Source organism: Triticum aestivum, chromosome 5A (assembly GCF_018294505.1).
Source record: "Triticum aestivum cultivar Chinese Spring chromosome 5A, IWGSC CS RefSeq v2.1, whole genome shotgun sequence".
In the NCBI taxonomy this organism is placed as follows: domain Eukaryota; kingdom Viridiplantae; phylum Streptophyta; class Magnoliopsida; order Poales; family Poaceae; genus Triticum; species Triticum aestivum.
In genome coordinates, this window is record NC_057806.1 from 152528083 (window position 1) to 152554608 (window position 26526).

The window sequence follows — 26526 nt, forward strand, 5'->3', positions numbered from 1 at the left end:
AGGAAATAGTGATGCAGTAGAGCAGCGTAAGTATTTCCCTCAGTTTTTGGGAACCAAGGTATCAATCCAGTAGGAGACCACGCGCGAGTCACCTCGTACCTACACAAACAAATAAGAACCTCGCAACCAACACGATAAAGGGGTTGTCAATCCCTTCACGGCCACTTGCAAGAGTGAGATCTGATAGAGATAATAATAAGATAAATACTTTTGGTATTTTTATGATATAGATTGAAAGTAAAAGATAGCAAAATAAGTAGATTGGAAACTACTATGATGGAAAATATACCCGGGGGCCATAGGTTTCACTAGTGGCTTCTCTCAAGATAGCATAAGTATTACGGTGGGTGAACAAATTACTATCGAGCAATTGATAGAAAAGTGAATAATTATGAGAATATCTAGGCATGATCATGTATATAGGCATCACGTCCGCGACAAGTAGACCGACTCCTGCCTGCATCTACTACTATTACTCCACACATCGACCGCTATCCAGCATGCATCTAGAGTATTAAGTTCATAAGAACAGAGTAACGCCTTAAGCAAGATGACATGATGTAGAGGGATAAACTCATGCAATATGATATAAACCCCATATTTTTATCCTCGATGGCAACAATACAATACGTGTCGTTTCCCCTACTGTCACTGGGATCGAGCACCGCAAGATTGAACCCAAAGCTAAGCACTTCTCCCGTTGCAAGAAAGATCAATCTAGTAGGCCAAACCAAACTGATAATTCGAAGAGACTTGCAAAGATAAACCAATCATACATAAAAGAATTCAGAGAAGAATCAAATATTATTCATAGATAATCTGGATCATAAACCCACAATTCATCGGATCTCGACAAACACACCGCAAAAGAAGATTACATCGAATAGATCTCCAAGAGAATCGAGGAGAACTTTGTATTGAGATCCAAAGAGAGAGAAGAAGCCATCTAGCTACTAGCTATGGACCCGAAGGTCTGAAGTAAACTACTCACACTTCACCGGAGAGGCCATGGAGTTGATGCAGAGGCCCTCCGTGATCAATGCCCCCTCCAGCGGAGCTCCGGAAAAGGCCCCAAGATGGGATCTGTCGGGTACAAAAGGTTGCGGCGGTGGAATTAGGTTTTCATGGTGCTCCTGGATGTTTGCGGGGTACGTGGACTTATACAGGAGGAAGAAGTAGGTCGGTGGAGCAACGAGGGGCCCACGAGGGTGGAGGGCGCGCCCAGGGGGGTAGGCGCGCCCCTGCCTCGTGGCCTCCTCGATTGTTTCTTGACGCCCACTCCAAGTCTCTTGGATCACGTTTGTTGAGAAAATCACATTCCCAAAGGATTCATTCCATTTGGACTTCGTTTGATATTCCTTTTCTGTGAAACACTGAAATAGGCAAAAAGAACAACAATTTGGGATGGGCCTCCGGTTAATAGGTTAGTCCCAAAAATGATATAAAAGTGTAAAATATAGCCCATTAACATCCAAAACAGATAATATAATAGCAGGGAGCAATCAAAAATTATAGATACATTGGAGACGTATCACTGGTGACGATGGTGATCATGATGGTGCTTTGGAGATGGAGATCAAAAGGAACAAGATGATGATGGCCATATCATATCACTTATTTTGATTGCATGTGATGTTTATCCTTTATGCATCTTATTTTGCTTAGTATGGTGGTAGCATTATAAGATGACCCCTCACTAAATTTCAAGGTATAAGTGTTCTCCCTGAGTATGCACCATCGCGACAGTTCATCGTGCCGAGACACCACGTGATGATCGGGTGTGATAAGCTCTACGTTCACATACAACGGGTGCAAGACATTTTTGCACATGCAGAATACTTAGGTTAAACTTGACAAGCCTAGCATGTACAAACATGGCCTTGGAACACTGGAGACCGAAAGGTCGAACATGAATCATATAGTAGATATGATCAACGTAGAGATGTTCACCATTGAAGACTACTCCATCTCATGTGAAGATCAGACATGGTTTAGTTGATATGGATCATGTGATCATTTAGATGACTCGAGGGATGTCTATCTAAGTGGGAGTTCTTAAGTAATATGATTAATTGAACTTAATTTATCATGAACTTAGTCCTAATAGTATTTGCATATCTATGTTGTAGATCAATAGCTCGCGTATAGCTCCCCTGTTTTATTTTTGATATGTTCCTAGAGAAAAACTATGTTGAAATATGATAGTAGCAACGATGCAGACTGGGTCTGTGATCTGAGGATTATCCTCATTGTTGCACAGAAGAATTATGTACTTGATGCACCGCTAGGTGATAGACCTATTGCAGGAGCAAATGCAGACGTTATGAACGTTTGACAAGCTCGGTATGATGACTACTTGATAGTTTAGTGCACCATGCTTTACGGCTTAGAACCGAGACTTAAAAAATGTTTTAAACGCCATGGAGCATATGAGATGTTCAAGAGATGAAAATAATATTTCAGACTCATGCCCGTGTTAAGAGGTATAAGACCTCTGACAAGTACTTTGCTTACAAGATGGAGGAGAATAGCTCAGCTAGTGAGCATGTGCTCAGAATGTCTGGGTACTACAATCGCTTGAATCAAGTGGGAGTTAATCTTCCAGATAAGATAGTGATTGACAGAGTTCTCTAGTCACTATCACCAAGTTACTAGAACTTCGTGATGAACTATAATATGCAAGGGATGACGAAAACGATTCCCTAGCTCTTCGCAATGCTGAAATCAACGAAGGTAGAAATCAAGAAATATCATCAAGTGCTGAGGGCTAACAAGACCACTAGTTTCAAGAAAAAGGGCAAGAGAAAGAAGGGGAACTTCAAAAAGAATGGCAAGCAAGTTGCCACTCCCGTGAAGAAGCCCAAAGCTAGACCTAAGCCTGAAACTGAGTGATTCTACTGCAAAGGGAATGGTCACTAGAAGCGGAACTACCCCAAATACTTGGCGGATAAGAAGGATGGCAAAGTGAACAAATGTATATTTGATATACATGTTATTGATGTGTACTTTACTAGTGTTCATAGTAGCCCTGGGTATTTGATACCGGTTTAGTTGCTAAGATTAGTAACTCAAAATAGGAGTTGCAGAATGAACAAAGACTAGTTAAGAGCGAAGTGACGATGTGTGTTGGAAGAGATTCCAAGGTTGATACTGTTGGGGAACGCAGTATTTCAAAAAATTTCCTACGATCATGCAAGATCTATCTAGGAGATGGATAGAAACGAGAGGGGAGAGTGTGTCTACGTACCCTCGTAGACCGAAAGCGGAATCGTTTAGTAACGTGGTTGATGTAGTCGAACGTCTTCGCGATCCAACCGATCAAGTACCGAATGCACGACACCTCCGTGATCTGCACACGTTCAGCTCGGTGATGTCCCTCGTACTCTTGATCCAGCTGAGGCCGAGGGTGAGTTCCGTCAGCACGACGGCGTGTTGACGGTCATGATCAAGTTACCGACGCATGGCTTCGCCTGAGCACTACAACAATATGACCGAGGTGGAAAACTGTGGAGGGGGCACCACACACGGCTAAAGATCAACTTGTGTGTCTATGGGGTGCCCCTTCCCGTATATAAAGGAGGGGAGAGGAGGAGGGCCGGCCACAAGGAGCGTGCCCAAGGGGTGGATTCCTACTCCTAGTAGGAGTAGGTTTCCCCCTTTCCTACTCCAAGTAGGAGAAGAAGGAAGGAGAGGAAGAAGATAAGGAAAGGGGAGCCGCCCCCTAGCCCTAGTCCAATTCGGTTTGGGCTAGGGGGCATGCACCTCACCTTGGCCTGCCTCCTCTCTTCCACCACTAGGCCCATGAGGCCCAATAACTTCTGGGGGGGGGGGTCCGGTAACCCTCGGTACTCCGAAACTTATCCCAAAAGACCCGAACCATTCCAGTGTCCGAATGTAGCCTTCCAATATATGATTTTTTTATGTCCCGACCATTTCGAGACTCCTCGTCATGTCCGTGATCTCATCTGGGAATCCGAACAACCTTCGGTACATCAAATCACATAACTCATAATACATATCGTCATTGAACGTTAATCGTGCGAACCCTACGGGTTCGAGAACTATGTAGACATGGCCGAGACTCATCTCCGGTCAATAACCAATAGCAGAACCTGGATGATCATATTGGTTCATACATATTCTACGAGGATCTTTATCGGTCAAACTCCATAACAACATACGTTGTTCCCTTTGTCATCGGTATGTTACTTGCCCGAGATTCGATCATCGGTATCATCATACCTTGTTCAATCTCGTCACCAGCAAGTCTCTTTACTCGTTCCGTAATGCATCATCCCGTGACTAACTCATTAGTCACATTGCTTGCAAGGCTCATAGTGATGTGCATTACCGAGAGGTCCCAAAGATACCTCTCCGATACACGGAGTGACAAATCCTAATCTTGATTTATGCCAACTCTACAAACACCATCGGAGACACCTGTAGAGCATCTTTATAATCACCCAGTTACGTTGTGACGTTTGATAGCACACAAGGTGTTCCTCCTGTATTCGGGAGTTGCATAATCTCAGTCATAGGAACATGTATAAGTCATGAAGAAAGAACTAGCAATAAACTAAACGATCATAGTGCTAAGCTAACGGATGGGTCTAGTCCATCACATCATTCTCTAATGATGTGATCCCATTCATCAAACGACAACACATGTCCATGCCTAGGAAACTTAACCATCCTTGATTAATGAGCTAGTCAAGTAGAGGCATACTAGGGATAGTCTGTTTGTCTATGTATTCACACATGTACTAAGTTTCCGGTTAATACAATTCTAGCATGAATAATAAACATTTATCATGATATAAGGACATATAAATAACAACTTTATTATTGCCTCTAGGGCATATTTCCTTCAGTCTCCCACTTGCACTAGAGTCAATAATCTAGATTACATAGTAATGATTCTAACACCCATGGAGTCTTGGTGCTGATCATGTTTTGTTCATGAGAGAGGCTTAGTCAATGGGTCAGCAACATTCAAATCCATATGTATCTTGCAACTCTTTATGTGTTCCCTCCTTGACTTGATCGCGGATGGAATTGAAGGGTCTCTTGATGTGCTTGGTTCTCTTGTGAAATTTGGATTCCTTTGCCAAGGCAATTGCACCAGTATTGTCACAAAAGATTTTCATTGGACCCGATGCACTAGGTATTACACCTAGATCGGATATGAACTCCTTCATCCAGACTCCTTCATTTGCTGCTTCCGGAGCAGCTATGTATTCTGCTTCACACGCAGATCCTGCCAAAACGCTGTGCTTAGAACTGCACCAACTGACAGCTCCACCATTTAATAAAAATATGTATCCGGTTTGTGACTTAGAGTCATCCGGATCAGTGTCAAAGCTTGGATTGACGTAACCGTTTCTAAAGCATAACCTCAAAATTATAGCGGTAAATTAGTAAGAGACATCATAAGTCGTACCATATCTAGTAAAGTACGATTACGACGTTCGGACACACCATTACGCTATGGTGTTCCGGGAGGCGTGAGTTGCGAAACTATTCCGCATTGTTTCAAATGAAGAACAAACTCGTAACTCAAATATTCTCCTCCATGATCAGATCGTAGAAACTTTATTTTCTTGTTATGATGATTTTCCACTTCACTCTGAAATTCTTTGAACTTTTCAAATGTTTCAGACTTATGTTTCATCAAGTAGATATACCCATATCTGCTCAAATCATCTGTGAAGGTGAGAAAATAACAATACCCGCCGCGAGCCTCAATATTCATCGGACCACATACATCAGTATGTATAATTTTCAACAAATCTGTTGCTCGCTCCATAGTTCCGGAGAACGGCGCTTTAGTCATCTTGCCCATGAGGCATGGTTTGCAAGTACCAAGTGATTCATAATCAAGTGATTCCAAAAGTCCATCAGAATGGAGTTTCTTCATGAGCTTTACACCAATATGACCTAAATGGCAGTGCCACAAATAAGTTGCATTATCATTATCAACTCTGCATCTTTTGGCTTCAATATTATGAATGTGTGTATCACTACTATCGAGATTCATAAAAAATAGACCACTCTTCAAGGGTGCATGACCATAAAAGATATTACTCATATAAATAGAACAACCATTATTCTCTGATTTAAATGAATAACCTTCTCGCATCAAACAAGATCCAGATATAATGTTCGTGCTCAACGCTGGCACCAAATAACAATTATTCAGGTCTAAAATTAATCCTGGAGGTAGATGTAGAGGTAGCGTGCCGACCGCGATCACATCAACTTTGGAACTATTTCCCACACGCATTTTCACCTTGTCCTTAGCCAATCTTCGCTTAATCCGTAGCCCCTGTTTCCAGTTGCAAATATTAGCAACAGAACTAGTATCAAATACCCAGGTGCTACGGCGAGCATTAGTAAGGTACACATCAATAACATGTATATCAGATATACCTTTGTTCACCTTGCCATCCTTCTTATCCGCCAAATACTTGGGGCAGTTCCGTTTCTAGTGACTAGTCCCTTTGCAGTAGAAGCACTCGGTCTCAGGCTTAGGTCCGCAACTGGCTTGCTGTTCTTCTTGAAGTTCCCCTTCTTCCCTTTACCTTTTTTCTTGAAACTGGTGGTCTTGTTAACCATCAACACTTGATGCTCCTTCTTGATTCCTACCTCCGCAGCCTTTAGCATTGCGAAGAGCTCGGGAATCGTCTTATCCATCCCTTGCATATTATAGTTCATCACAAAGCTCTTGTAGCTTGGTGGCAGTGATTGAAGAATTCTGTCAATGACACTATCATCTGGAAGATTAACTCCCAGTTGAATCAAGTGATTGTTATACCCAGACATTTTGAGTATATCCTCACCGACAGAACTATTCTTTTCCATCTTGTAGCTATAGAACTTATTGGAGACTTCATATCTCTCATTCCGGGCGTTTGCTTGAAATATTAACTTCAACTCCTCGAACATCTCATATGCTCCATGACGTTCAAAACGTCGTTGAAGTCCCGGTTCTAAGCCGTAAAGCATGGCACACTGAACTATCGAGTAGTCATCAACTTTGATCTGCCAGATGTTCATAACATCTGGCGTTGCTCCTGCAGCGGGTTTGGCACCTAGCGGTGCTTCCAGGACATAATTCTTCTCTGCAACAATGAGGATAATCCTCAACTTACGGACCCTGTCCGTGTAATTGCTACCATCATCTTTCAACTTTGCTTTCTCAAGGAACGCATTAAAATTCAACAGAACAAGAGCACGGGCCATCTATCTACAACAACATAGACATGCAAAATACTATCAGGTACTAAGTTCATGACAAATTAAAGTTCAATTAATCATATTACTTAAGAACTCCCACTTAGACAGACATCCCTCTAATCATCTAAGTGATCACGTGATCCATATCAACTAAACCATGTCCGATCATCATTTGAGATGGAATAGTTTTCAATGCTGAACATCACTATGTTGATCATATCTACTATATGATTCATGCTTGACCTTTTGGTCTCAGTGTTCCGAGGCCATATCTGCATATGCCAGGCTCATCAAGTTTAACCCGAGTATTCTGCGTGTGCAAAACTGGCTTGCACCCGTTGTATGTGAACGTAGAGCTTATCACACCCGATCATCATGTGGTGTCTCGGCACGACGAACTTTCACAATGGTGCATACTCAGGGAGAACAATTATACCTTGAAATTTAGTGAGAGATCATCTTATAATGCTACAGGCGATCTAAGCAAAATAAGATGCATAAAAGATAACATCACATGCAATCAATATAAGTGATATGATATGCACATCATCATCTTGTGCCTGTGATCTCCATCTCCAAAGCACCGTCATGATCACCATCGTCACTGGCTTTACACCTTGATCTCCATCGAAGCATCATTGTCGTCACGCCAACTATTGCCTCCACGACTATCGCTACCGCTTAGTGATAAAGTAAAGCAATTACATGGCGATTGCATTTCATACAATAAAGCGACAACCATATGGCTCCTGCCAGTTGCCGATAACTATGTTACAAAACATGGTCATCTCATAAAATAAAATTTAGCATCATGTCTTGACCATATCACATCACAACATGCCCTGCAAAAACAAGTTAGACGTCCTCTACTTTGTTGTTGCAAGTTTTACGTGGCTGCTACGGGCTGAGCAAGAACCGTTCTTACCTACGCATCAAAAACCACAACGCGGTATAGTGATTGCTTTTTGATCTTCAGAAAGAACCCTGTTCATTGAATCCGATTCAACTAAAGCTGGAGAAACAGACACCCACTAGCCACCTGTGTGTGAAGCACGTCGATAGAACCAGTCTCGCGTAAGCATACGCGTAATGTCGGTCTGGGCCGCTTCATCCAACAATACCGCTGAATCAAGAATCAAATAGTGACGGCAAGCAATATGTATATACCCACGCCCACAACTCCTTTGTGTTCTACTCGTGCATATAACATCTACACATAAACCTGGCTCGGATGCCACTGTTGGGGAATGTAGTAATTTCAAAAAAATTCATACGCACACGCAAGATCATGGCGATGCATAGCAACGAGAGGGGAGAGTATGGTCTACGTACCCTCATAGACCGTAAGCGGAAGCGTTATGAGAACGCGGTTGATGTAGTCGTATGTCTTCACGATCCGACCGATCCAAGTACCGAACGTACGACACCTCTGAGTTCAGCACATGTTCAGCTCGATGACTACCCACGAACTCCGATCCAACAGAGCTTCGAGGGAGAGTTCCGTCAGCACGACGGCGTGATGACGGTGATGATGATGCTACCGACGTAGGGCTTCACCTAAGCACCACTACGATATGACTGAGGTGGATTATGGTGGAGGGGGCACCGCACACGGCTAAAAGATCAACTGATCAACTTGTGTGTCTTGGGGTACCCCCTACCCCCGTATATAAAGGAGCAAGGGGGGAGGCCGGCTGGCCCTTGCAGGGCGCGCCAAGAGGAGGAGTCCTCCTCCTAGTGGGAGTAGGACTCCCCTTTCCTAGTCCCACTAGGATGGGAAGGAAGCAGTGGGAGAGGGGGAAAGGCAAGGGGGACGCATCCCCCCTGTCGGTGTGAAATCCTGCATATCTCGTAGTAGGGGTCCTAAGCTAGGCGTCTTGGAGCGATGATAACACGGACAAGGGATTTTACCCAGGTTCGGGCCCTCTTGATGGAGGTAAAACCCTACATCATGCTTTTGATTGTATTCATATGGGGTGTAGTTCAGAGTACATGTGTCTAGCATGAGATTGATCTAATGAATATCAGATTGCCTATTGACTAGCCTGGCCTCGGTTTATATAACACACCGGAGGCTAGGATTTTAGGAGAGTCTTTAGCTTGGGCACCAAGTCTTGTAGAATCCTTCTTGTATGCGGCATGGGCTGTCCGAACTGGCCCAATAGTGAATCGCCATGGGGGTTCTCGGCCCGATCCAGCTGGTCAGGAGACGACGTGGTGAGTACCCCCTAGTCCAGGACACCGTTAGTAGCCCCCTGAACCGGTCTTTAAGTTGGGGACGCTCCTCGATTCTTCCAAACTGTTCTTCATCTTCGGTCGTCAGTCTTGAAAACTGGTTCAACAAATCGATCTTGAGGATCGCCGAGCTAAATCCGAAGAGTTCACACGCCGGGCATCCGAGGAGACCTTCAAGTTTTCGGCCTTTATCAATGCCTTGTAATTTTTTACACCACACCTTGGGTTTGAAGTTGTTTCCGTGCGGCTGTGTCCTCTTGCATCCGAGCTCCAATGCCGGATTGCCTTTGAGGTATCTTTTGCAGCCGAGCACCAATGCCGGATTGTATCCGAACTCCAACGTCAGACTGTATCCGAGGTGTCATAGATCACCTTAGTTTGAAAAAGTTTGAAGGAGGTTAAACCAAGCTTAATGCCGGAGATGACCTCTATGGAGCCAGCCACTTGCAAGCAAGCTTTATGACAGACTGCTTCCAAGCCATCTTTTGCAGCCGAGCACCAACGTCGAACTGTATCTGAGCATCACCTTGGCCATGGGCTGATTTTTATGAATTTAATTTCGATTTGTGCAATGTATTCTCTGCCGAGATGTATAGCCAATAGCCCTCAAGGTGCATGTTGGCCTAATATTTGGGATGCACCTGAAGGATAAAATCAAACCGCTTTTCTCGGTAGCCCCTGAGACTCTGGTCGATTCGTGAAATCGGCCTGAGGATCAATTCCCAGCTCGGCAGCATACTTAGGAATAGAAACACGGTGTAATATATTAGAGGAAATAGTGATCGGTGAACGGGCCCTTGAGAGAGGGTCTTGAGAAGTTGCCGTAGTACATTAGCTTGATGTCGGATAGGTCCGAAGACGCGTTTGCCTGTAGTTCGGTCAAGCCGAACATTGAGTACTTTGAATTTTCTGCATTGAATAGGCAATGCAGTAGCCCCCGAGCCACTGGTCGGGTGGGAACACCAGATCAGGGGATCGATGTGCCCCTTTAATATTTATAAATAATGAGCCCGAAGCCCAGTAGCCCCCGAGCCTTAATGCGGGCACGAGTGGCCGAATTAACGATCAATATACATAGTAAAATCACAAATTATGTGTAATGACTCTATGTATCCAAGTAATTTACATCATTAATGCTCGGATCCGCATTGCACAAAACTTTGTTGACCGACCATCGGCTTCAACCTCTTCGGCCAGTAGCCGACGAGTGTTTTCCTACTTTATAAGGCTGTTATAAGGTCAAAGATTTATGGAAAACAAGGCAATCCGGCCATACGGTTTTATAAACAAAGGTACACAGAGAGATATGTTATCTTATGTTATGTTATCTTATGTTTTAACGTAAGAAACATCTTCCAAAGAAAATATTCCTGCTATCGGTTCCTTTCTTTGTGTCGGCATGCTTATCATGATCATGTAACCTCACCTCCAATCAATGTGGGAGGAAAATATTGAGGATTTAGTTCGGGGAAAGTTCCCAAACTTTATGGTACTAATGAACCAAAATTTTCACTTCCGTCGTTTCCGACCAATGTGATCCTTTAAGATTGCTAACTTTCGGCTTCACCCAGTCTGAGGTACTTACTCGGATGACCCGGTAGTAACAATCACAGAGGTGCTCCCTTTACCACCTAGCCGAACAATCGGGAACGTAGGGGTAAGCACAGGAGCCAGGCAACCCAGCTTGGCCAAAATCTTAAGTCAAATTGATGCATATTTATGGCTTTATAACGATGATTGCGGAAGGAGGCCCTCGTATATTAAATACAAACGCCGATGATATGTTTATTTTGACTCTGTTGCGACCGTTTATCATTTGAAAGTGGCCCATCGTCGGCTTCCACCCCCTTGTAGATTCTACACAGGGTGTTTTCGCAATAACAAAGCAACCCTTAGCCGACGCCTCGGTGCCCGAAGGCGGTTGTGTTAGCGGAAACGAGACAATCAGATATGCGGGCTTTATAACTTTCACTTAGTCACAGGAGCTTAAAGTTGGGAGGCTAGTTACTAGCCCCCAGTTAGTGTTCGGCGACAATCGAGGTCAAGCCGTAAACACTTCGGCCAATGTTATAAACGGACCGTCATTTAACATGGGGTGACCTCTATCGATCTTATAATTTAACACAGTCGTCGGATCGCTAACCAGTTTACACTTATTGTGACAGTCAGTTTTCGGCTTTCTCCACTGAGGCGCTTAACCATGCTAGCTGGAAGCACAATCGTAGTGGTTCTCTCTTTGCACACCTAGCCGAACAAAGCGGAACGTAGGAGGCAAGCACAGGAGCCGGGAAACCCAACTATTGACCAAAGACACAATTCGAAACCGATGCATATAAAGCAATACCCGAGAATGTTTTGCCGAATCTTTAAGGGTTCCGGCGTTGCACTGCGAGACTTATGCTGGAAACACATAAATAGTTTAAAAGTGCCATAGGCTTAAAAACCAAAATACTTACGTGGAAACTCCACGTCTAAACTAAATCAAGTCAATTGGTGCCAATCCGACAATTGGTCTAAAAAAATTTGTGCTTCTGTCATGCTTTAACATGACACATCCGATCTCAAGACTGCAAGTGGGTCAAGATCGGACCCAGGCTATCCGGCTATTGACCACACACTCGAGTCGAGGAAGGAGTGATAGAAAAAGACTTTGCAACAAACAAGAAGAAAACACACTTATTATAAAACGGCTCATGTAAATTTAAGAGCCCCCAAGTGATTTGCGAAAATAATTTTATGTATAATGATTGTATGTACTAAAGTACTTATATCATATCCGTCTTTACGCGAACTTTAAACGCGTCTTAACCGACCGTCGGCTTCTCCCTCTTCGGTCAAGGGCCGAAAAGTGTTATGTACTCCACCTGTCGATAATATCGACGGTGTTTCCGATAACCAGGCAATCAGGCCATAAGGCTGTAACAGACAAAGCGTGCTCAGAAAAGTTATGCTATATTACTGATGAAGTGTAAGAAGCATCTCGAAGAAAATAGTACCCCCACCGATACCTTTCTTCGGTTGCTCATTGTTACTATGAGACTTGTGCAATAGATTTTTTGTACTCATGAGTTCCATTGTGTGCCGACCATGATTGAAAACAATAAGAGTGCTAGCTTTCGGCTTCACCCAGTCTGAGGTCCGAGCTCGGATGACCCGGTCGTGACAATCATAGAGCTGCTCCCTTTACTCTCTAGCCGAATAATCGGGAATGTAGGGGTAAACACAGGAGCAAGGCAATCCAGCTTGCGGAACACTTAAGTCAACATGATGCATATTGTGGCGTAATACACGAACAAGGAACGAAGCCATACAAGTATAATCATATGCAAGAGGAAAGGCTTCATAAAGGTAGCCCCAAGTAAACGGGGTATTTGAAATTGTGTGCCACAAGCAAAGTTTTGACAAGAAAATTTTTCACAAACAACTCTTTGCCAAAAAAGGTATAATGCTTGGTCGAACCGAACGAAATTTAAAACTAAAGGTTTTTTAGCATGAAAGCGACTTAGCTAGTCAATGTGCTCGATGTTGATGACGCATGCCGAGATTGCGGCGGGATGAGGTCCCAGCCCCCGAGCCGGTCCCGGGATGGCCAAGCGAGGAGTTCAGCATTACAAAGTGGTGACATAACACGGTCGATGTGGCGAGGCGAAACCCCCAGTCCGACCGAGGCGTGATGATGACGTCGAGACGCCGAGGTGAATGTGTGACGCAGCCGAAGTCGTTAACACAGAGGTGCGCACTGAGGCGATGCCACAACTTGATCGATGCAAGCAGGACGACGGCGTTGGCCCACATAGTTGACCGCGTGACGCAATCGAAGTGCATTACCTACACACATAAAATAGTGCAGTCCGGAAAAAATTCCTTGCATAATGAAAATACGCAAAGTAAATTGTTAAAAAAAGTGTAGCCTGGGCGTCGACGTCAGCTTGACGGCGCGGCGACGCGTTGTGATGACCACGTGACGTAGTTCAAGTTTGTCTGGCAGGCCATGCTGCCGATGCGATGTCTGTCGAACTATAGATGAAGCCAACTGGCTTGAAGCACGTGTTTTCGCAACCCTGATCATCTGCGGATCAGTCAACATGGGAAGTACTAATCCTTTACAGGATGACTTGATCTCCACGTGACGTAGCAGCCATGGAGCAATTAAAAACTGCTGCAAACTAGCATTCATTAGTTGTATGCATAAAGTAGTAGCTATCTATCAAGTAGTTAAACAAAAAGTATAAAAATGTAGAAGATTATCCTTGTGTATGCGCAATCTGAGCCAGGCCGTTCTCGGTTCCTCGTGGTTGCTTGGGGGCTTGAGAAGTTGCGTGGGCGAAGCCAACACTCAGCCGAACTGCTCAAGACGTGTATCGCTGTGGTTTGTACGTTGCCGCCACGCGGTTCTTGGCCATGCTTATTTTTTAGTTAGGCCGTTGCCAGCGCAAGAGGTTCTCGATCCGATCTCAAAGAAAAAATCAACCTCGGACGAACCTGTCGAATAGAAACCAAGAACAATAATTTTTGAAGAATTGGATCTGTATGGAACAGATCTAGCTGAAAAAATTATTTATGCGAAATAAATTATTTAAAATAGATGTGGCCTGGGGCGTTGCGGATGTCGACACAGGGCATCGGCATGACGAGGTGACAAAATCCGAATTCGCAGGGTCGCCCGAGTTACGGACACGATGCATGCGGGATAAAGACGATATATCGGATCGCCCTAAAACGACGGCCTCAATGTAGACCAGACTACAAAACCCGCAGTACCAAAAATCGCTGACAAGCAGAAAATACTCTTTGAAATATTATAAATATGCACGACGCGAATAACTAAAACAATTGCACCTGAGGATTCATCCGACAACGTCCAAACTGATGACGGATGAGGCAATAATGCCCGTGGGACGTCCTGGCCGAAGTGCCTCAAGACTGCATCAGGCCGGTCAATATATGGAACTGCCGATCGGAACACATAGGTCGGTATGATGATGCTGTCAGTACAAGCGTCGGCAAAGTATTTCTGCAAAAAACAATGCAGTACAAACCAACAAAAAATAATCTACGTGCAATAATCTATAGAACATAGTAAAAGAAAAAGTATTCATGCTCCCTCTTGATCGCCTCCTAGTGCACATAGCGATCTGAGGGGAAAAAGCTGGCCATGTACTCCACGTGAAGTAGTAGTGCTAGGTAGTTAGCTAGACCCATACTAGTGCCTGATCCAAGTAGCAGTTGGTTTGGCAATCATCAATAAGTGAAGACCAGATGTAAAAGAGAGAATTCCTTATTTTACTTTTTTTTAAATTTGCTTCCTTATTTGGCCCAATAAAAAATTTCTTTCCTATCTGACACTTAATATAAAATTTGTTCCCTACGTGACACTTCCATCTATTTTTGGCAAATAAAGGTGCTAAGTGCAATGTGAAAAGACCATCCGCCCCTGTGTTATACATGGCTTAAAAAAAGAGTTCATTACTTCAGCCTGGCGGGGCAACCTAGCCAAGACATTGCCATATAGCTGTAACAGGTTTTTTAAATTTGTATCTCACTTTAAAATTCGACGCATGTCACCTCACAAGCTTGCAACCACCTCCCATGAAGATCACAAGTGCTATTACTCCAAAATACAAACACGGCGTCCATTCCCATGCATGCACAACGGACTTTAGGAGCACCGTACCGTTTCTGCTGGATATACGTAGGCACTGTTAGACTCATGAGTGCATGGCGTGGTGCAACTCTCCTTGTGCCTGATGCATGCGAATGCAACATATGCACCACAGCACCAGTGGCGGCGTGCTGGAGTTAATCACAATTTACTTCCTAGCTAGTACAGTGCAAATCCTAATGATTTTTTACGACTCCTGATGAATTAATTGAGTTAGTTTAATTCATGTGAAACAAATGAACGCTTTTTTTCTCACCCTAATACAATACCAGGGGCAGAATCCCTAGAATAATACAAGGGGCAGAATCCCTAGTATAATACCAGGGGCAGAATGGTCATTTCATGTCCTGTTAGGGGCCAAACTAGGCAAAAGTGTCACATAGGAAACAAAATTAACTTTTGGTGTCAAAAAGGGAAGAAAATGCATTTTTGGGTCAAATAGGGAAGTAAAATTTAAGAAAAAGTCAAATAAGGAATTCTCTCGATGTAAAACTAGTACGTAATTGCGTTAGTACTAGTGGAGAACCGACGACTGCCTAGGTGCTGAATTAAATAAGGAAAGGGAAAGAGAATAAGGGAACGGATCTCCCCAGATGACCGCTGCCCCTGGTGGATTTGTCCTCGGCTCCGCGGTCAAGCACTGCATGCATCGCGAGGGACCAGTTTGACAATCAATTACGCCGCCGTGTGCTGATCAATGGAGGGTATAGCGCTAGACGCCGCGATGGAGCGTGTCGTTGGTCGCAGATTTTTTAAACCTTGATCTTGACCTAATCTACGGATGAAGCTTGCAAACTAGCAGCAATACTCACAAATACTAACTTGTACAAAACAAATCTAATTAGAAAAATATTACCTGATCATCTCATCGATCCGCGACGATCACCCAGCAGGCTCTCAATGAAAGCACCAATGTCGGTTTGAAATCCGGCATATCTCGTAGTAGGGGTCCTAAGCTAGGCGTCTTGGAGCGATGATAACACGGACAAGGGATTTTACCCAGGTTCGAGCCCTCTTGATGGAGGTAAAACCCTACATCCTGCTTTTGATTGTATTCATATGGGGTGTAGTACAGAGTACATGTGTCTACCACGAGATTGATCTAATGAATATCAGATTGCATATTGACTAGCCTGGCCTCGGTTTATATAACACACCAGAGGCCTAGGATTTTAGGAGAGTCCTTGGCTTGGGCGCCAAGTCTTGTGGAATCCTTCTTGTATGCGGCTTGGGCTGTCCGAACTGGCCTAATAGTGAACCGCCATGGGGGTCCTCGGCCCGATCCAGCTGATCGGGAGACGACGTGGTGAGTACCCCCTAGTGCAGGACACCGTCACCCCCCTTCCTTGTCCTATTCGGACTCCAGGGTAGGAGGCGCATGGCCTGCCCTGGTCGGCCCCTCTCTCTCTCCACTAGGACCCAACAAGGCTCATTAACCCCCGGGGGGTTCCAGTAACCCTCCCGGCACTCCGGTAAAATCCCGATTTCACCCGGAACTATTTCGATGTCCAAATATAGGCTTCCAATATATCAATCTTTATGTCTCGGCCATTTAGAGACTCCTCGTCATGTCTGTGATCATATCCGGGACACCGAACTACCTTCAGTACATAAAAACACATAAACTCATATTACCGATCGTCACCGAACTTTAAGCGTGCGGACCGTACAAGTTGGAGAACTATGTAGACATGACCGCGACTCGTCTCCGGTCAATAACCAATAGTGGAACCTGTATGCTCATATTGTTCCTACATATTCTACGAAGATCTTTATCGGTCAAACCGCATACAACATACGTTGTTCCCTTTGTCATCGGTATGTTACTTACCCGAGATTCGATCGTCGGTATCTCAATACCTAGTTCAATCTCGTTACCGGCAAGTCTCTTTACTCGTTCCATAATGCTACATCTCGTAACTAACTCATTACCTACATTGCTTTCAAGGCTTATTGTGATGTGCATTACGGAGAGGGCCCAAAGATACCTCTCCGACAATCGGAGTGAAAAATCCTAATCTCGATCTATGCCAACTCAACAAGTACCATCGGAGACACCTGTAGAGCACCTTTATAATCACCCAATTATGTTGTGACGTTTGGTAGCACACAAAGTGTTCCTCCGGTACTCGGGAGTTGCATAATCTCATAGTCATAGGAACATGTATAAGTCATGAAGAAAGCAATAGCAACAAACTAAACGATCATCGTGCTAAGCTAACGGATGGGTCAAGTCAATCACATCATTCTCTAATGATGTGATCCCGTTAATCAAATGACAACTCATGTCTATGGTTAGGAAACATAACCATCATTGATTCAACGAGCTAGTCAAGTAGAGGCAAACTAGTGACACTCTGTTTGTCTATGTATTCACACATGTACTAAGTTTCCTGTGTGTACAATTCTAGCATGAATAATAAACATTTATCATGATATAAGGAAATATAAATAACAACATTATTATTGCCTCTAGGGCATATTTCCTTCATCTAGTGCAAGTGGGAGACTGAAGGAAATATGCGCTAGAGGCAATAATAAAGTTGTTATTTATATTTCCTTATATCATGATAAATGTTTATTATTCATGCTAGAATTGTATTAACCGGAAACTTAGTACATGTGTGAATACATAGACAAACATAGTGTCCCTAGTATGCCTCCACTAGACTACTCGTTAATCAAAGATGATTAAGTCTCCTAACCATAGACATGTGTTGTCACTTGATGAACGGGATCACATCATTAGAGAATGATGTGATTGACTTGACCCATCCGTTAGCTTAGCATAATGATCGTTTAGTTTTATTGCTATTGCTTTCTTCATGACTTATACATGTTCCTATGATTATGAGATTATGCAACTCCCGAATACCGGAGGAACACCTTGTGTGCTATCAAACGTCACAACGTAACTGGGTGATTATAAAGATGCTCTACATGTGTCTCCAATGGTGTTTGTTGAGTTGGCATAGATCGAGATTAGGATTTGTCACTCCGTGTACCGGAGAGGTATCTCTAGGCCCTCTCGGTAATGCACATCACTATGAGCCTTGCAAGCAATGTGAGTAATGAGTTAGTTACAGGATGATGCATTACAGAACGAGTAAAGAGACTTGCCGGTAACGAGATTGAACTAGGTATGGAGATACCGACGATCGAATCTCGGCAAGTAACATACCGATGACAAGGGAATAATGTATATTGTCATAATGGTTTGACCAATAAAGATCTTCGTAGAATATGCAGGAAGCAATATGAGAATCCAGGTTCCGCTATTGGTTGTTGACCGAAGAGATGTCTCGGTCATGTCTACATAGTTCTTGAATCCGTAGGGTCCGCACGCTTAACGTTCGATGACAATTTGTATTTCTGAGTTATGTGTTTTGGTGACCGAAGTTTGTTCGGAGTCCCGGATGAGATCACAGAGATGATGAGGAGTCTCGAAATGGTCGAGAGGTAAAGATTGATATATTGGAAGGTAGTATTCGGATACCGGAAGGGTTCCAGAGTGTATCGGGTACATAACGGAGTACCGGAGGGGTTAGCGGAACCCCCAGGAAAAGATATGGGCCATATGGGCCATAGGAGGGAGGCTAACCAGCCCACAAGTGGCTGGTGCGCCCCCCACAAGGGAGGAGGCCGAATTGGACTACGGAGGGGGCGCCACCCCTTTCCTTCTCCTACTCCCTCTCCTTCCCCTTCTCCCCTCCAGTAGAAGGAAAAAGGGGGGGGCGAATCCTACTAGGACCGGAGTTCAAGTAGGACTCCCCTCTCCTTGGCGCGCCCCTTGTGGTCGGTCTCCTCCTCCCCTCCTTTATATACGGGGGCGGGGACACCCCAAAGGCACAATAGTTGTTCTCTTAGCCGTGTGCGGTGCCCCCCTCCACAGTTTACTCCTCCGGTCGTAGCGTCGTAGTGCTTAGGCGAAGCCCTGCGCGGATCACATCACCATCACCGTCACCACGCCGTCGTGCTGACAGAACTCTCCCTCGACCCTCTACTGGATCAAGAGTTCGAGGGACGTCATCGAGCTGAACGTGTGCTGAACACGGAGGTGCCGTACATTCGGTACTAGATCGGTTGGATCGTGAAGACGTTCGTCTACATCAACCGCGTTAACCTAACGCTCCCGCTTTCGGTCTACGAGGGTACATGGACACACTCTCCCCTCTCGTTTCTATGCATCACCTAGATAGATCTTGAGTGATCATAGGATTTTTTTTTTGAAATACTGCATTCTCCAACAGGTTGAGGATGGAGGCGGCGGTGATGGCAACGACCTACCAATGGTTTTGGGGGTGGTGTGTGTCTTTGTGAGCGGATGTTTGGGGAGTGTGTGGTGTGCGTGGAGGGGGGGGCAAGGTGGTGTTTGAGGAAAGACCGCGGCAACTGAAAATTTTACTAGTCGGGAGTAACAAGGCGGAGCTACTGAAACTTTGGATCAAGGGCGAGCAAATATTTTTGAGATTGCGAGGGATGCAGAGGCGGGAGTAAAATGCCGGGGCCCGGGGCTACTAAAAATTTGAATCAAGGGACTGAAGCAGAGCAGGAGTAACAGACATCACACACACGGTCCACACATACTAATCGTGTGCTATCAAACATTAAAACCTTCGAGGCGGTAGATATTTTCGAGATTACGAGGCAGTAGATATTTCTGAGACTGGGAGGCAAGCCTCGTGGAGCCCAATCTACTGTGCTGATGTGAGGGAGTGCAGGGCACGGGCGTGGTACACGGGTAGTCTGATCGAACCGTGTCTGTTGCGTACCCAATTGCAGACGGTTTCTACATCAAACTCGTGTGCTGTTTATAAAATTTGGCAAAAAGAATAACGCGGGAGAGGGTCAGAACACGAACACACTTGCATGTGGACCAAATATATGTATGAAAAGGGTGGTTTGATGTTGGAATACCCAATGCACAACTTTTATGTGGCACCTGTCGAATATATGTGTCGACGGTAAGGGAATCCTAGCTATGAATGCATGACCCCAAATAGCTAGGTTTGAAAACTCACCCTACCATAACATAAAACATATATTCTGTTACCCTACTTGAACTAATGAATTCAAGCAGTTGAATTGATGAAATTCGAGCGGTTGAACTGATGCTTTCTGTTGCTGTTAAAAATCGTCTTCTTTAGTTCAAATTTTTTTGCAATTTTTTTGTTGAAACGGGGCGTGTAACATATCGTTGGAAAGCTCTTGACATCCACATTTCAGTCTTATAATTTGTTTTTGCAAAAAAATTATGATTTAAGAGCAGTTTTGAAAAAATCATTTTTTTTTCAAAACCGAAAACGCGAATCGTATTTTGGACTTAATTTTCAAACGGTTTGTCGGAATTGAGCAAATGAGATGGCGTTGGAAAGCTTGTGAAAAGCCGCATCTTCCATATATCTACTATTTTTTCAAATTCTATATGATTTAAAAGTAATTTGAAAAACGGTGAAATTCTGAGCGAAACATTTTTCACTGTTTTTTGCAAACGGTTTGTCGGATTGATGCAAATGATACGGAGTTGGAAAGCTATGGGAAATGCGCAAATTTTGCGTATAGAAAGTGTTTTCTAATTTCTTACGGTTTAAATACGAATTCAAATACGGTTTAAATTGGTTTTGAACATGGTTTTTTTTAAGTTTGTCGAAATGGGGCAAATAATATACTGTTGGATAGCTATCGAAAATGCGAAACTTAGTCATGTTGAATGTTTTCTCTACTTCGCAACCGTTTAGGAGTAATTTTGAATACGATGAGACGGATCCTACTGTTTTCCCCACTGAAAAACAGAGTACTCGTACTGATCTATGTGTGTGTCCGTACTGATTTATTTTTCATTGAGTAATTTTGGATGGTTCTGAAAAAATATTACTTGAATTGATGTCCGTATGAGTTTGTACTAAGTGTGTCTTCACAGATTAGACTTTACTCTTTTTTTTGGTATCGTTTTCCTCGTAACTTTTCAATGGTTTATGATATCATCATCCCCGAGCTTGCATGGTTTTATGTTGTTGAACTGAATGACATTTTTTGAAAAGAAAAATGTTTTCTGTGTTTCTTTTTTTTAACTCTTAACCTTTTTTTCAATGATGTTCTAGACTTCTCTCATTCTACGACTTGAACTTTTACCATTTTAATTTCCATGGGGTTTTTTTTTGTTTGAGCTTTTTCCCAAAACTTATCAGCGACGTCATGTTGAACTTACAACTTTTAATTTGCAAACTTGTTGTGTTTTTACAATTCCAAAGCTAGCAAGCAGTAGGAGTTTCACCCAACAAAGGGGCTAATTACATAGAGCAGCCGCAGTAATACCACAGTCAGATTGATAGCTAGCAACAATAGTAGTGATTACCTACACACATACACATGAACTGATAACAAACTTGCACATGACCTGACAAACAAGAAAATACATTGACGGACAAAAAGAATACAATACACATGAACTGATAATCCCCATGGCTAATGGCAGAGCTTTGTTGCATCTAGGTTCACCCGTTTACTCAAAGTAGAACATCTCAGTTCTATTAATTTGGGCTGATGTTTGAATGTTCACCATTTTGGCCTACATCAGAATACTGAGAACAAAACAATATTTGCTTATTAAGGCATAACACACAACACCTCTTGTGCTACAGGAAGACACATAAACAGAGGAGAAATTGGACATAGAATTGCCAACTAGGTGAACTGAAAAGCACACATAACATGTACTAAAAAAGAACACAACATCCTTAGCGTTGCGTCGACCACCTGTGGTAAAGGTGAACGGCTTGCGGTGGTAGAGGTGAACAGCCTGATCACTGCGTCGTCGCACGACCTTGTGTGGCGGAGGTGAACGGCTTGAGCGTTGCGTCATCGAATGGCCTTGTGTGGAGGCAGTGAACGGCCTGGGCCATGAAGGTTCAAGCAGGTTCGAGAAGTGGTGTTGAGAGGCTGTGTGGGACTGTATTTGTATTGTTTGAATAAGTTCAGTAGCTGCTCACCACGCACACCTACTCAACTGCTTCATGCCACCGTCCCTGCACACACACAACAGCCATCAATTAGCATGCACAAGTTCATGTAAAAAGAACAACAAGTTCATGTACAGTAACATTACATGTTCACAATGAAACCTAAAAAGATGTGTACTTTGAAATACTTCATTTTACTTCCCAAATACTTCATTGTTTTGAAATATGAACTTCTATATTTATTTCCGTAGAAGTTATTATGTTTTCCCTCCAAACTACAAGAACATGATTAGTTTACTTACCCACAAAATATTTTATTCAAATACTTTCCAAATACTTTCTGTTTTTTTATAAGCGAACTGATGGAAATCTACGCGGTGCACTTTGGTATTTTATTCAAGGTGAACTGATGTATTTGGAAATGCACGGTTGACCTAGTTACTGTGTAGGATGTGTTCACACACCTATAATTCAGAATTGAACTGAACGACCCATTTTTTCTTGTACTGAAGCTTGTTCTTCACTGTTTGGTTTACAGGGGTGCCAACGATGAATTGAATCATTTTAGTTCCGGCTACTCCCCTCTGGTCTGAATCAAGATCAGCATCAGTTCAATTCAAAATAAATTGACAATTTATGAATTTTGTGCTAAGCAAGCATACCCATCAGCACATGGGATGCCTTGGTGAAATGCACTCACTCAGTCCCCAAAATCAAAAAAGAAAACTACAGAGGCAGAAGAAAACGAGACGAAAGATTTTGAGTTGTGACCATTGCTTTTGTTGAACGCCCCCTCGTTGAATGATCTTGATTGGCAGTGGTGAACGGACTGGGGTAGCGGCTGTGAACGGCCTGGGGCGGCGTGCCAAAATACTTAAAGCTATGCTTTTTCAGGTGGCTAGCGCAGTGGGTATGAACTGGTTGCTCACCCGCAAAAAAAGGTATGAACTGGTTGCTTTTTTAATTGCCATATGCATAAAGTTATGCATCGGTATGAACTAGTAATTGTTTACTTGCTAGTAATGGAAATGAAAGAATTACTGCATCACATCAATCATATCCTTTATATAGGAAAGGGAGTGGCAATGCATTTAATTAAATGGTTCACGGGATTACAACCAAGAAAAGTAGCAACACAGTATTTCTGCAAATGCCACTTCGTAGTGGTTCAACTTGCAGTTACCAACAAGGACAGTTAGTGACTTTGTGTGGCCAAAAAAAGGCACGCATGACACATGCATTAGGGGAGAAATTACCTCTACCTCCTGCCTGGATAGAGGATACGTACTTCCAATACACGAATAGCAGAACTGAAGAGTGGTTCTCGTCACCGGTCTGCAGTCGCTCCAGCCTCGCTCGTGCTGCATTCAGAGAGAAAATAAATTAGTGACAGAAAGGAGATTTAGAGAGGAAGAGAAATTTTTTTGCTACAACAAAATTCACACACAACGAACTGAAACATTCAGTAGCCTGCAAGAAAATATTTTTTACACCTAATCTTTCAACTATCATAAACATCAATATAAACCTTATCTTCACTTCTCCTAGGCACCATCTGGACATCGTGAAGACTAGCTAATGTAAGGATAGGCACAAAACATTTTAATAATGAACTTTTTGTTTAAGAGAAATTTTGAAAATGGCAAAAACAACATCATTTTTTCTTTCTAAACTCAGCAAAATGAAACAGTGGACTCGTATGATCAGATTTTTTGAACGGACTCGGTCTGGGAACATGGACTTATAGAAGTCAACCTTTTGGGGGTTTTAATTTTAGATTTGGTTTCATGTCCGAACTGATGATGTTGTTAGCTCTGAACTTGAATAGCTTATGTAGTAGAGCTGATTTAATTTAAACAAAATAAAATGATATGAAATTGAGTACTTGTGGCGGTTTGTTCTTTGAACTTATCTGCTAGCAACACATGAACTATCCTGTAGAGATTTTAAAAAAATACTTGAACTACCATGTAGAAAAGAATTTTGTTGATACATATTACCAACCAAAATAGACAGGAAGTTCCAACCTTTTATTTGCAGTCGGCAGCTAATCCAGATGCCAGGAGACAACACGTCGTCTGTGACACTTAAACAACACCTAGCAGACAACTCACAAGCACCTGCAGACCATATCATGAGGTGGGGAAACTGGTGCTGAGCTAGAAGGGGACAACGACACTGCTGGCAGAGAGGCGGAAATGGCGTCCAATTCGTTGTTGCATTGTCCAGGGGCACGGTCTGGGAAGGTCTCCTTCCCTATGGCCGCTGATGTTTTAACTTGTACAAAACAAAACAAATCAGTCATCGACACTGATGACTAATTGCATCATGTCAGGGATCCAGTACGTCCTCCACGGTCAATTGCTAGTCTTCCATTGGATCCTTATACATGGTTGGCTGGCTTGTACACAGTACACATGGGCATCCTCTGTCATCCTCTGAAGATCTTATAAGTACCGAGGAACTGAAATTCTGTAACTTCTTTATTAAAATGCAAATGCGCATTAACATCAGAGGAGTGTCTTCATCGAAGTCCATGCTGAAGATCTGCAGCAGAAAGTCACGAGATTTTGACTCCGCCTCCATCAGTAGTTGCTCCCACGTTCTCGGATTACTATCCTTGAACTTTTGGTACACCATTATTATAACTTTCTGGTTTTCCACATTTGCACTGAGAATTTTCAGACTTCTTCACAAAATCAAACTTCTGAACTTGTGCGATGACACTGATTGAACTTGCAAAGGAACACTCAGTACATGTCGATGGCTGTATCAATGGCAAAGGAAGGAGCTGTCGGCGCTCAAAATGGTGCAAAGGTCGTAAGCGAAGTCCAAGTTGGTTTTCTGTGGCAAAAAAATTCAGAGATTAGGGAAGGTAGACAGAGATCAATGGAAAATTGGTTTGCTTTGGAAAAAAGTTCAGACCTTCCAGAAAAAATGGTACGACATGGACGGCGGCCAACAAACGGGATGAGGGAGGTCGGCCGGCGGTGGATCTAGGTGCCGCGCGTGTGGAAGAAGGATGGCTGGCGCCCGAGCATGAGGGAGAATGGAGGGGAAGGCGGGGTGGAGGTTGGCGTACAAGAGGAGCTTGCGGCGGCCATGAGCGGGAGGAGCTTGCAGCGGCCGTCTGCACGGGGGAGGGATACAGCTGCCGTTGGTGTGGGGGAGGGATGCGGCGGCCGTCGGTGCGGTGGAGGGATGCGGCGGCCAATCAGTGCGGGGAGGGAGGCGGTGGCCGGCGACGCGGGGGAGGTAGGCGGCGCGGCGGGCGGCGCTCTGGAGGGAGGCGGTGGCCGCCGACGCGCAGGAGGGAGGCCGTGAGGCTGCGTTATGGGAATGAGCCGGGTGGCGGCGCACTTGGGAGGGAGCCGGGCGGCGGCGCGCTGGGAAGGAGATGGGCGGCGGCGCACTTGGGAGGGAGCCGGGCGGCGGCGCGCTGGGAAGGAGATGGGCGGTGGCGCACTTGGAAGGGAGCCGGGCGGCGGCGCGCTGGGAAGGAGCCGGGCGGCGGCGCACTTGGGAGGGAGCCGGGCGGCGGCGCGTGGGCTGGGGTGGGAGGGGGTGGACGCCGGCGGAGGAAGGAGGTCGGGGATGGGGGCGCAGAGTAGTTGGGGAAGGAACCGGATCCTCTGACATCAAACATCAAGGAGGAGGGAAGTCACCTAAACTACAGTGCAAACTAGTGCAATACAAAGAAGGAAAGTTAAAGTACTTTAGCAAATACTGTATGATCTACTATAATAGATACTGTGCGTGGTTACTGTTTGATAAAAATAAATATAAAATTAATTTTATTGCACTGTAATTTTGTTTGTATGTAATTTTTGTAAATTTATACAACAGATTTTGATTTGCAAATTAATTCAAGTTATTTTAGTCTTAATCATATGGATGTGAAGGAGGGAAGTTAGGGTATTGTAGCTTAGGTGACTTTTCTCCTTGATATTAGAGGATCCGGTTCCGTTGGGGAAGCCTACAGATACCCACAAATGATTGCTTGTGGCGCGAGAAGGGTCAGACTACATACGAACCACATGCCGGTGGCCCTACTATATTTATGAAAAGGGTGTGGTGTATGATATTTAACTACCATTATAACTTTTGATGTGGCACGTGTGTCTTGCAAATTAACCGGACTTCCCCGATCCCACGGAGGTTGCAGGTAGCGCGAAGTAGCCCCCCACACATGTCGGGGAAGGGAATCTCACCAAGATGTACTGTAACACAGACCAAGCAGAATCTAACTTGATCATACAACCTCTCTCCGCTCGTTGTTGGTCAAAGTGATGGACGTCCACACGGCCCCGCAAAATGGGCTAGCCTGTCGCCGATAACCTCGCCAGGGAGTATTGTATGAAGATAAACCCACTATGTGCATGTGACCCAAGTATCTATATGGAAGTGGTGTGTGTAGTGTTTGAATACCCAATG

At 44.0% G+C, this 26526-nt stretch overlaps 1 long non-coding RNA gene across 1 annotated transcript; it reads right to left on the reverse strand.

Annotated features, from left to right (window-relative positions):
• Positions 1-21526: 21526 nt before the first annotated feature.
• LOC123102698 (uncharacterized) lies at positions 21527-25676 on the reverse strand. The gene is made up of 4 exons (XR_006449197.1): positions 25018-25676; positions 24120-24936; positions 23349-23453; positions 21527-22158 (listed from the first exon to the last, which is right to left on the reverse strand). It is a non-coding gene; the product is annotated as an uncharacterized lncRNA (long non-coding RNA).
• Between the last annotated feature and the right edge of the window lie 850 nt (positions 25677-26526).